Source organism: Phyllobates terribilis, unplaced genomic scaffold, assembly GCF_046119375.1.
Source record: "Phyllobates terribilis strain yellow unplaced genomic scaffold, ASM4611937v1 Scaffold_331__1_contigs__length_2093441, whole genome shotgun sequence".
Taxonomy (NCBI): Eukaryota; Metazoa; Chordata; class Amphibia; order Anura; family Dendrobatidae; genus Phyllobates; species Phyllobates terribilis.
In genome coordinates, this window is record NW_027363091.1 from 408854 (window position 1) to 417552 (window position 8699).

Sequence of the window (8699 nt, forward strand, 5' to 3'; positions counted from 1 at the left end):
CCAAATGCGGCTGGCGCTGCTCCATCCCTGGACCCCTGCAGCCTGAGGCTGATGACCAGGCTGGGTCAGCCTGCAGAAACCAGGGGTTCCCCCGGAGGGGGCCCCACTGTTAAACTGTTTTAGTTAACTGGACTGTACATAAGTTGCCCGGAAGGCTGAGGACTGTGAGAAGCCGGACGTTGACATTGTACATAGTTTAGCACTTCTTAAAGTGCATCCTATTGGTTTTATAATTACAAATATACCTCAGAACAAAAACCCGTTTGGCGTGGCGGAAGACGAGGTCCAGGATTGGATCGTCTATGCCCTGCAGCCATGCCCAGGGCCTACGTTGAGGGTTTGTGGACGGGTCCCTCATGCTGCTACTGTTGCACCCTGGTGCTGGAACTGTCTTGAAAATTGTTTTATATGACAATACTCTTATGATGTTTTATAATGTAACCAGTAACGTTAAAAGAAATGTGCCTCCCATAAAGGGAAGAAATGTTGTTTTATGGTCAAATATGCTGATGCATCTTAAAAATTTTGCATGTCAGTTATGCCTGGTTTTGCTCTGTTCCAGCCCGCGGACGTGCTGTGTTTTACCGGGGGGGGGGAATGTGGCGCCCCTGAGTGTTCAGTCGCCACAGTGGTACTGCACCTCACCCAGAGGTGTGGTGTCTCCCTTCACTCAGGTAAGATGGGAGTGCTGCACAGAACCCCCCAAAACACCTGCATCCAACATGCAGAGTGCAGCTGCTGAGCCCTGTCCCTGGCTGGAGTGGGGGGAACCCAAATGTAGGGGGAACCAGTAGTGGGTGTGGGTGGAGGAAGCCGTTAGAGGGAGTACTTATACAGTAGGTATATAATGGGAAGCCATCTTAGGGTGGCAGTTCAGAACAGAATGGTCAGTCAGTCTACCATTGGGCCCTATAAGACGTTCTTCATCTCCCGTTGCAGTGGGGTTTTTATTTGTCAAAAAAAAAGACTGGGGGTTGCGCCCCCGCCTTGATTTTCGCGAGTTTAATCGGATCACGGTCTGGGATGCATATCCTCTCCCTCTCATCCCCGACCTCTTTAGAAAAAAATTTGGCTCCTACGATTTGATTAAACTAGACCTCAGGGGGGCTTATAATCTCATTCACATTGAGGAGATGAGTGGAAGATGGCCTTCAATACTCCTGAGGGGCACTATGAAAAGCTTGTGATGGCATTTGGGTTGACTAATGCTCCCGCATTCTTTCAACACTGTTAGTGCCATTTTTAGTCATCTGGCAGGTAGATCACAACAAACCAATCTTGATGACATATTAATTTACTTACCTCCAGTCACATCAGGTACATATCAGGCAGGTCTTACAGATACTCAAAGATAATAAATTATTTGTCAAACCAGAGAAATGTATGTTCTCCATTCAGGGTTAGTTCTTATCATTCACCGTTTTTGCATGGATCTGGCCAAAGTCCGGACGGTACTGGATTGGTATTATATTCAAGACTTAAAGGCATTACAAAGTTTTTTGGGTTTCGCCAGCTACTACTGTAAGTTCATGAAAAACTTTTCGGTAGTGGCCAAACCTCTGATGGACGATTTTGCCAAATAGAAAAAAAAAATTAAGATTTTATTATTTTACTTTCCATTCTTGTAGCTAAACACAATCCAGCTAAGTTTAAAATTGAAATGAAGCCCCTGTACCCCCCTCTCTAGGTGCTTCTGTACCAAGTCTTCCCTGGTCCAGGATGGTCTCTATATCACAGGCTCCAGCAATAACCTATTGACACATGATTGTGGCAGCCCTCACGTGCTGATATATCACAGTGCCAATAGAAGTGGGAAGCGGCACAGAAATCACAAAATAAAGGCAGTGTTTGTGGTAATGCAAGAATCCAGCAAGCAGAGTAATCCACACGTCATACAACAGCCCAACATGGATGATGAAAAGCTGCGTCTTCAGGCGTCTGTGTAAGAACATCACATTTTTGTTTTCCTTCCAGAATAAGCACCAAATGGAATAGCTGAATGCCAGGATACAGAGACCGGCGGGGGGCAGGGAAGCGCTGTCCGCTGGATTTTGTGCTGGTTTCACAAGCGGTCACCCTGCAGTTTTCTCCGGATAATGCTGTGGAGACTTTTCACAACACATCTAATAATTGTGAACCTTCCACTCACATGTTTATTATCTTGTCCGCTGGTCAGACTGGGGGGGATGAAAGCTGGACAAGGGATGAAGAATGATCCTTATTACATATAATGGGTGCACTGAGCGATTGTGAAAAGTCGCAGAGGACTGAGAGCAGAAGGGCAGAGGGTTTCCTCTTCCTCACAGGGACCAGCACAGAAGCCGGAGCAGAAGGGCAGAGGGTTTCCTCTTCCTCACAAGGACCAGCACAGAAGCCGGAGCAGAAGGGGAGACAAGGGCTGAGCCACTTACACAGACAGAAAGCTGAGGAGAGGAGGGCATGTTATTACTCCAGGATCCGCTCCATTCATTCCCTATGTGGCATTCAAGCGCTGAGCTCGGCTTTTCCGGAGCTGACGCGCCCCTGGGCCTGTGTCGCGCTGCGGTGCGCACGCGGGAGCTTACCCGGAGCCGGATCCGTGGAGGGTTGTAATCTCGTGGCGGTGACCCGGTCCGTGCCCAGGGAGTCAAACTAGACGGCAGTCTATTAGTAGTAAATAGTTGATGACTACGCCACCCGTTGAGTGCAGCCAGGAAGCTGCTGCTGCAGGGCAGACCGCTGAGGCCGGTGGTAGGATTGTGCAGCGTGATAGTATAACCCCCAACGGGAGGGGTATGGCCTCAGGGCAGCCGACGTGGATGATGGGGGTAGCAGGAACCACTCAGAGACGGTACGGTGTAGTTCAGGGTCTTTACTGGTAACAACGACAGACCCTCCCGGAGTACTTGCTAGCAAACGGGGCCTGGTCAGTCTTTGAGCAGATGGGATCTCCCCTGGCCAGGCGTAGTTGTAGGCCTCCCAAACTGACTGTACTCTTCTGGCTACCTTGCTAGAAGCTGATGTAAGTAGCCCACGTCCCTGAGTGTACCGTGTGGTGCTCACCCGTATGGCCGGTGACTCGGGGCCTTCTAATGGCTTCCGCTCCACGATGGCGGTGCTGGTCCCACGCGTGTGACCGTGCCTTCAGGCTTCTGGGCCAGAGGACCTGAAATCCCCTGCCCGACGGATTCTGCTGCTGGGTAGGAGTTAGTCCCCACAGCCTCGGACTCCGGGTCCGGTAAAGAATCTTCTTAGTCAGGACGAGCTCTGTAGCTGCCAGCCCCTGACTCCTTGTAACTCTGCTGTTTCCTATGCTGCTTCTCTTCTCCACTCTCCTTGTCTGACTCACCCTGCCTCAGCCCCGGGTTTATACAGGGGAAGTTCTTCCCCTCCCAAGACTGGGCAGGAGGTGTGGCATGCACAGGATCCCTGACCAAAGGACCTCCCACCTGCTCTCAGACATAACATTACATTACTGTGGAAAACCAGACCCCTGGGGTGCCACATTCCCCCCTAGTGAAATTTAGTACTCCGGGACTAAACACATTTAGAAAAACATAACAAGGCAAAAACATTAATAATACAATAAGAAAACATATAAAGATGGTTACGGCGTGTCCGCAACCGGGTGCAGTCTCTGAAGAGAGCAAGGTGTCCATTTCACCAACACAGGGAGACGTAACCAGGTAGGGGTCTGTCCTACCCCGAGTCCTTAACAGTCTCTAGTCCATCCTGGGTTACGCTCCAACTATATACAAGGATTCCCGGTAAATCCACCAAGGTTTCCTAAAAACAACTGGAAACACAAAATTATACACAAGCAACAATACACAGATAAACATAAATAAAACTATTTTTACACTTCAAATTCTCCAGCGTGCGGGTAACTGGCCTCTAGTGGCCCTAGTGGACCTACGGAGCTGACTGTCTGGCCCTGAACTACAGGGTGTAGGAGCTGTCAAGGGTAAACTGGGCAGCTGTCTACCGGCTCTTTGTCTCACTAGGGGTACGGCAGGCTCACTATAAGCAGAGGGTTGATTCTCCTGTTCTACTCGTGTGGAGTCTTCTGCCTCCTGGACCGGCTGTTCTTCCAGCTCTACCCGTTGCTCCGTAGGTTCTTGGAATGATGGTTGGAGGAAGGTGAGTACGGGTACCACAACTGCACCATTGACTTGAGTCCAAGACCGAGGGAAGTCCCCGAGCACGGTACTAACCATATCTTCCCTTTCTCCCACGGGTCGATGGTCTTCTTGTTCCTCTTCAGGGTTCCTCAGTTGTTCGGGACACTTCTTCAGGTGGTCCCGGGATACAATGGCTGTGGTTTCCCCTCCGTCTTTACTGATGGTACAGACCTTCGGGTTCTCGTGGCTTGAGGGCAGTACGGTGTACGGGTCCTTCTCCCACTGGTCGTCCAACTTGTGGAGCCGTCTCTTCCTCTTCAAGACCTGCTCTCCGGGTACCAGGGGAACAGCGGGAGCATACTGGTTGTAAGTTTTCTCTTGTCTTTCCCTAGCCTGACAGAGACTTCGCTCCACGCTCTCCTGTACTCTCCGGTACTGCTGCTGCCTCTCTGTGTCCCAGTCTGTTTCTGGTGAAGTGTCCTCGGGGGTCAGGACTCCCATTTCCAGGTCAACAGGTAACTTACCAGGTCTTGCCCTCATTAGGTAAGCCGGGGTACAGTTGGTGGAACCTACCGGGATGTGGTTGTATAGGTCCACCAGATCGGGCAACTTTTCAGGCCACAGACTGCGTTCTTCCAGGGGCAACGTTTTTAGAAGATCCATTACCACCTGGTTCATTTTTTTACAAAGTCCATTAGTCTGCGGATGGTAGGGTGTCGTCCTTATCTTCCGGCAGCCATACAGATTGCAGAATTCCTGAAAGACCTCCGCTTCAAAGGCAGGTCCCTGGTCCATCAGCACTTGGTCCGGGTACCCGTGTGGACGGCAGAAGTGCTGCTGGAAGGCTCTAGCTGCTGTTTGAGCCGTTAAGTCCTTGACGGGGACTACAACCAAGAACCGGGAGTAATGATCCACGATGGTTAACGTGTAGACGTAGCCACTTCTGCTTGGGGTCAGTTTTACATGATCCAAGGCTACCAGTTCCAACGGTTGCCGGGTGACGATGGACTGCAGGGGAGTCTTCTGGCTGGCTCGGTCCTTCCTTCTCAGGTTGCACGGGCCACAATCTCTGCACCACTTCTCGATGGTTCCCCTCATGCCTACCCAGTGGAACCGCTCGCGCAGCAGGAACTCCAGCTTTTTCCACCCAAAGTGTCCAGCTCCGTCGTGGTATGCCTCCATCACCATGGCTGCGTCTCTTCGTGGCACCACTACTTGCCAGAGTAATTCATGCGTCCGGGAGTTAACCATTCTGCGGCACAACTTCCCTTTGTAAAGGAACAGTCGACTCTTCTCTGCCCATAGTTGTTTGGCTTCCTCCGGAGCGTCTGGTTCAAGGCGAGCCTCCGGCCGAGTCAGCATCTCCTTCACCAGTCGGACGGCAGGGTCGCTGTCTTGCGTTTCCGCCCAGTTGTAGTGGGGTAAGGGGTTCAACGTAGCAGCCTGCTTACTCCTTACCCGGTGGGAATACTGAATAGTCCCATGACGGTGGAACGCAGGGAGTTCAACTTCTTCCAGTCCCTCCGGATCTTCTCCTCCGTCCGGCAGGTTGGGCATCCTGGACAGGGCGTCCGCGTTGGTATTGGAGCGTCCTGCCCGGTATTTAATTGTGAACTCGTAGTTGGACAGATGGGCCATCCACCTCTGCTCCAGGGCACCGAGTCTTGCCGTGTCCAGGTGTGTCAGCGGGTTGTTATCCGTGTACACGGTGAACCGGGAAGAAGCGAGGTAATGCTTAAAGCGCTCAGTGATTGCCCATACTACGGCCAGGAACTCTAACTTAAATGAGCTGTAATTCTCGGGGTTCCTTTCGGTGGGTCGCAGTTTTCGGCTGGCGTAGGCGATTACTCGTTCCTTCCCCTGCTGGATCTGGGACAGTACGGCTCCTAGCCCGATGTTACTGGCGTCGGTGTAGAGGATAAAGGGCTGGCTATAATCCGGGTACGCCAGGATTTCGTCCCCCGTGAGGGCCATCTTCAGCTGGCGGAAGGACTCTTCTTCCAGCTCTTCCCATTTGAAGGGCGGCTTCTGGTTCTTGGCCTTCCGGGACTGGCCTATCAGGAGGTCCTGCATAGGTGCTGCCTTTTTGGTGAAACCGGGAATAAACCTTCGGTAGTAGCCTACCAACCCGAGGAACTGCCGCACTTCTTTTACGCTGGAGGGGCTTGGCCATCCCTTAATTGCGGTGATCTTATCGGGGTCGGGAGCCACTCCGTCAGCGCTCACCACGTGTCCCAGGTACTGCACCTTTGGTTTCAGGAGGTGACACTTGGAGGGTTTCACCTTTAGGCCGTAACTCGCCAGAGCCTCGAACACTTCCGCCAGGTGTTTCAGGTGGTCCTCATACGTCTTGGAATATACGATGACATCGTCCAGGTACAACAGGACCGTCTCGAAGTTTCTGTGGCCCAGACAACACTCCATTAGGCGTTGGAAGGTTCCTGGTGCGTTGCAGAGTCCGAACGGCATGCAGGTGAACTCGCTAAGTCCCATCGGGGTGGTGAATGCGGTCTTCTCCCGGTCCGCCTCTGCTACAGGAACCTGCCAGTACCCGCTAGTGAGATCCAAGGTAGAGAAGAAGTTAGCAGATCTTAAAGCAGCCAATGACTCCTCTATCCTTGGTAAGGGGTACGCATCCTTGTGTGTGATACGGTTGATTTTCCGGTAATCTACACACATCCTCATGGTGTTGTCTTTCTTTTTGACTAAAACTAATGGGGCTGCCCAGGGGCTACAACTATCCCGGATTACCCCAGCCTCCTTCATATCTCTAAGCATCCCCTTGGCGTGTTGGTAATGTGCAGGGGGTACGGGTCGATACCTCTCTTTTATGGGAGGATGATCTCCCGTGGGGATGCGATGTTCTACCCCCTTGACTCGCCCGAAGTCTAACGGGTGTTTACTAAACACTCTCTCATACTCTTGAACCACCCGATAGACTCCTTGTTTCTGATGTGAGGGAGTGGAGTCAGTACCCAAATGTAGTTGCTGACACCAGTCCTCCATGTCTTTCTTAGAGCCGTTACCTTCCTCCGGGTGAGATGGAGGCAAGGGTTCCACAGATTGTATAGAACTTTGATTAGTGGTATATAATTTGGCTAGCGTGGCATACCGGGGCAGGTACACTTCCCTCTCCCCGATATTTATTATGCGAATGGGCACCCTCCCATGGCGTACATTGACCACCCCCCGTGCTGTCAAAATGGTGGGCCTACTGTCTGAGTAAACTGGTTCTACCATTGCCTGGTAATCTCTACCTCTCAGACCAATAGCTGCCCGGCACCAAATCATCATTTCACTTTTTGGGGGCATGGCAATAGGAAAAGGGTCACACATTCTTACGCTACCAATCTCACCGCCGGAGAGTTCCACTTGTTGCCGTTGCATCAGTGCCCGGATCTCTTTCTGGAGCACCCGCTGCTCTCCGGAGCTGGCATTCTTGGCAACCTGCTGTAAAAGGAAAATCACCTCTGCAAGACAATTTTCAATTACATTAGTTCCTAGAGTTATTTTTGGGTGACTCTCATGTTTATCGATATCTACAATGATCAGTCCCTGTGCGGCCAGTTCGACTCTACCAATTTTGATGGTCACCTCTTTAAATCCGATCTGTGGCACGGGCTGACCATTGCTGGCGATGATACTCAAGTCGTCGTCGGGGTAGCGGGTAATATCCGAGTCATTCCAGTACTGCTTGAAGAGCACGTACGGGATGGTGGTGACCTGTGACCCGGTGTCCAGTAGGGCACTCATGGGAATGCCATCCAGTACCACAGGCAAGACTGGACGTCCTCCCACATATCTGTCGCGCCAGTTCGATGGGCCTGGTGATCTTTTTCCTGGGGGTTGGCCCTCTACCCCAGGTTGTGCCCGTTTAAAGAACAGTACCTTGCCATATGTCCGGGTTGATTGCAGCGGCGGCAGATGGGTCGTCCGTCCTCACTGTATCGGTCACTGGGTCTTCCTCTGGCCGGTGGGGTCCTCCTTGGTCGACGCCACGGGATGTCCTCCGGTCCGGATGCCAGCTGGATCTTCCCTGGGGTGGAAACCTGTAAAGACTGCACAGTTCGGGTTAGCGCAGCAACGCTCTTAGCTAGCTCTTGGACCTGATGGTGTAGGTCTGGAGCCGGGTCATTGTCCAAAGCCTGCGCATCAGCTCCCACAGGCCCTGCTGACAAGGGCGCCGCCTCCTGGTAGTAAGTGGTAGTGGGGCGTCTGTGGGTCACAACGCCACCTGGTGCCGGTTCTCGGAGCACCCGGATGGCTCTGTCCTTGAACTGTGCAAAGTCCAGATGGGGATCCTGTAAGGCCATTGCCCGCAACTGGGTTCGGTGGGCATTGCAATATAAACCCTCTATAAATTGTTCAGTCAACAGCCTGTCCTCGTTTCCCACCCCATCAGGGTCGGTCTGCTTTATGGCCCTCAGGGCCTCTTGTAGGTTTAGTGCATAGTCCCTTATACTCTCATGCGCTCGCTGCTTGCACCCGTAGAATCTAAGCTTAATCTCGGCTGAGGTGCGGGTATCAAAGGTGTCCTTCAGCCGGGTTAGTATCCCTGCGACAGTCTTCCTCCCAGGTGGCCAGGATTTTACTTCCCTT